Source organism: Impatiens glandulifera, chromosome 4 (assembly GCF_907164915.1).
Source record: "Impatiens glandulifera chromosome 4, dImpGla2.1, whole genome shotgun sequence".
NCBI classification, from domain to species: domain Eukaryota; kingdom Viridiplantae; phylum Streptophyta; class Magnoliopsida; order Ericales; family Balsaminaceae; genus Impatiens; species Impatiens glandulifera.
The window spans coordinates 12190961-12195406 of record NC_061865.1 but is presented as its reverse complement, the minus strand read 5'-3'; positions in this window follow the sequence as shown (position 1 = coordinate 12195406).

Below are 4446 nucleotides of genomic sequence, written 5' to 3'. Positions count from 1 at the left end.
TGGCACAACCAACGCTGAAGTATTTCCTCTTACCACTTACATTTTTGCTCTCTAACTTGGTAATGCCAAATCCAGTTAAGTAGGCATATGATGTGTAGAATTCAAGAAGTTGTTCTTCGTAGGAAAATGTCATTCCAACACTAGGAATGTGACTGCAAAAATTAAGTGCAACCATAAGAAATAAGTCCCTAAACCACCCTTTCGGGTCCCGAAACCACCCTTTTGGGTCCCGAAACCACCTATTTTGGGTCCCGAAACACAACATTTCAGGTCTCGAAACACAACATTTCGGGTCCCAAAACACAACATTTTTTGTCTCAAAACACAATCATTTCGGGACAAGGAAGGACCCTTTCTTGTCCCGAAACCACCCATTTCGGGACAAGAAAGGGTCCCGAAACCACATATTTCGGGTCTCGAAACACAACATTTCGAGTCCCTAAACCACCCATTTCGGGACAAGGAAGAACCCTTTCTTGTCCCGAAATCAACCATTTCGGGACAAGGAAGGACCCTTTCTTGTCCCGAAACCAACCATTTCAGGACAAGGAAGAACCTTTTCTTGTCCCGAAACTACCCATTTCGGGACCCGAAATGACCCTTTAGGGTCCCTAAACGACCCTCTTTGGTCCCGAAACCATAATTTCAGGTCTAGAAATGGTAGGTTTCAGGACATTTTGACACATTAAAATGTACATTTTTTATACCAATCGGGCAATCGGGTACCTTTCGGGTTCAACAGAAATAGATCTATTCAGGTTAAGTTTCTTCATCTACTAGGTTGTTCAAGTTCGGTGCTTCGGTTTCCTGAAAGTTCAAACAGTTCTGAAATAAATCCATAAACCTTTAGATCTGTAAATAAATACCTCTGTAAAATCTAAACCCTAGATTTGTAAAATCTAAACCCTAGATCTATAAAAACAAATAATAAAGATCCTTAAAAAGGATACCATGGAGAAGTAAATGCACCAGGAGAAAAGAAATAAATGCAGCAAGAGAAATAAATGGAGCCGGAGAAGAGAAATAACTGATGACGGATACGTTTCAGAAAGAGAAAGAAATGCAAAAATATGAAACCCTATTTATGAAGAAATAATTTTTTTTTCCTTTTTTTCCTTTTGCTTTTTCTCTCTCCTAAAGATTCGTTGAGAATATCATTCCTCTTATGATAATCTTTTGTTTTTAAATTGTAAATGGGTGTGGTCTTTTCTTTTTTCTTCTTATTATTAAATTTGAAGTATCCAATTTTAGTAAATTGAAAACCAATTAATTATTATAATATTTTGTTTTGATTTAAAATATTTATTTTCTTTTTATTTTTACTAATTATTTATTTTTTATTTTTTATTAATAATTTTTTTATTTTTTATTTAAAGATTTATTGGTACACTTTAATTATATTATATAATTTATTAATATAAAATAGTAAATTATGTAAATATTTTTTTTATTCAATATAAAAAAATTAATTATTGTTTATTTAAATTTTTAATAAATGAAAAAGAATAAATTATTGAGAGAGAAAAATAATTTAGATGTATTTACAGTGAGATGTACATTAAATTTTAAAAAATATATTTATAAAAATAAAAAATTTAAAAAAAAATTATTAAGTGTTTTTCTAATAATAAATATTGAAGAAAGAAAAATTATTAGATGTAGAAGTGACAATTACTATTTAAATTATAAGAATGAAATATTTATAAGGTGATGAGTATAATGTCACTTTATTCGCTATTCTTTTGAAATAAATATTTAGCTCTGTATCATTATTATAATCTATATTATTATTGGTATAAAATTGTAACTAGTCCTCTATTATATAATATTTTTTATATCATTTTAATTAATCATTATACTTTTATTAATATTATATATAACTTATTATTATTTAATATATTAAATATATTTTATTTAGTTTTAATATTATTATATATAATTATTTTTAATATATATATTTTTAAATATTTCAATATTTTAATTACAACATTTTTATTTATTTTATAACCATAATTTTATTAATTATTATTTTATATATTTACTTATATTATAAATAATATTGTTTATTTTATATATAATTTTTATTTTAAGTTTATTTCATTACATTTATTAATAGTATTCAAATTAAATAAATATAATTTATTGCTTATATTATTATTTTTTTATAATTTAATTAAAATTATATTAATTATTAAATAATAACAGTAAAATAATTTATTAAAATAAACAATATTATTTCTAATATAAATAAATAAAAAAATAATAAATAAAAAATTTGAATTCTTATTTATATAACTTATACTACATTCTTATTTTATATACTACACACAAAATTATAAACCATATACAACTTATATTATTTTTATAAGTCATACCAAACATTAATAACTTATACTAACTTATACAATTTATGTTTTATTAAAATTTATAATTCTATATAAATTATACCCTATATAATTTGTACCACATACCAAACGCTAGCTAAATGAACAAAATGACACTTTTCTTCTTATTCTAATGTACTATTTTTGTTTTTTAATTAATTTTTTCGGTTTGTAAGTAAAATGTTATTTAAAAATGTTTTTGACAATCGAGTCTTTTCCCGAGATCTATGCACTTTGATTGGTCGAAATGTGGTTTTAGTGACTTAAAAAATGTGTAATGTGAATAAAAATTTAAGAAAATTCGAAGATAGATAAATTTGTTATTTATCCCATAAGGGTGGTCGGTGAAAAGAGTCGATTTAAGAAACTAAAAAGGTCACGGGTTCGATTTCACCAGAAGAGCTTTGAACGAAAATAGAGGGTCACGTTGTGAAATGTAATGGAGTGTCGTGTTAGTTTCCAAAATTAAAAAAAAAATGAATGATAGATTTGGTATTTGTTTTTCACATAACTTCGGAATAACATTACTTTTGTACAAATTATCAATTTAAACGTATTTGCGTTTTAAATTAGTATTTTCAAAATATACGTATTTTAAATTGTCGAATGCCGTTTAAATGCCTTAAAAATGTTTAATATGTGAGAATAGTTAAAAACAAAGCAAAAGAGAGAAAATTCATTTTATTTTATTAATATTTGATAAACTAATTAAGAAATAAAAAAATATTATGTTAACAATATTAAAAAAAATTAACTAAGAAAAAAGAAGTTAGTATGTGAGAAAGTCTTAAATTACTCAAATTGTAATATTTATAATTTTTTTACAATTTAAAATTTGAATTTTAAATAAATAAAAATAAAGCCTCAAATCATAATTGAGCATATTACATTAGGATAACTCTCCTCTTTATTGTATAATTAGTTATAAGAAAATAATTTGAGTTAGCAAGTTTCAGTAACTTTTTTTTTTATATACATATTGAATGTAATATTTGATAACTCCTGACTAGGTCAGGTTGAGTTTTAAATAAATAAAATATAGAAAGTTTAGAGTCAAGTAAGGGAATAGTCACACACATTACAATTAAATATCAGAATATGTAGAATTATAAGTATAAAAAATATTAAAACTATATGTAATTGAACTAAATTATTTTTAAATTTAAAATAATTTAAAAAAAAATAACATTATAGATATTTAAGATAGAACCAAACACTAATCAAAGATAGTACTAGTAAGATGATAAACTTTAGATTGAGAATTAAAACGAAACTCTGTTTTGGCATGACATCTGGTTCGAGGATCACCATGTTATCGTACTATTGTCGTCAAAAACGGGGAATTAAATAACCTTCTAAGGAGAATTCCAGAAAGTACAAGGATTATCGATACTCGATCTTCCTATCACTTTAATAATTATGAAAATTCTCGAGATTGGAGTATTGAAAATGAAGGCAGGTTTGACTTGAAATTAGCATGGAATTTTGTTCGCGATAGAGGGGAAACGGTTCTATGGTCCCATTTATTAACTCTAAAAAAGTTAAAGCTAGTTTAAATCGATGTTTTTAAATGTACTCTAATCAAGCCTACTACTTTGTTTATCGTGAGTTATGAGACGCGACAATCGAGTAACGAAAACTCCTTTTTAAGAATGACCGAATTTTGGCGTTACAATTTTTATGGCAACTCTACTAGAGAGTATTACATGCTTAACTTGAAATAAACTTTTGATCATTTATTATAATAATGTTTTACACTTTCAACCAAACCATCTAAAAAAAAATAAAATATTAAAAAAAAACAAAAAAATAATAAGAAGAAAGGCAAAAAAATTGTACATCACAAAATTTGCTTTTCTATTTTCATACTTTTGATTCTGATATTAGGTATCAACTTCGTCTTTCTACGTCATCTAATATTTAATTCTTTTTATTTTTTATATTTTAAAATTCATTAATATTATTAATTTTTTCTTCATTTTAATAGATTCATTCTAATTAATAATTAATTCCTTATTAAAATTTAATAATTAATTATTTAAATAAAAGTTATATCCTATCA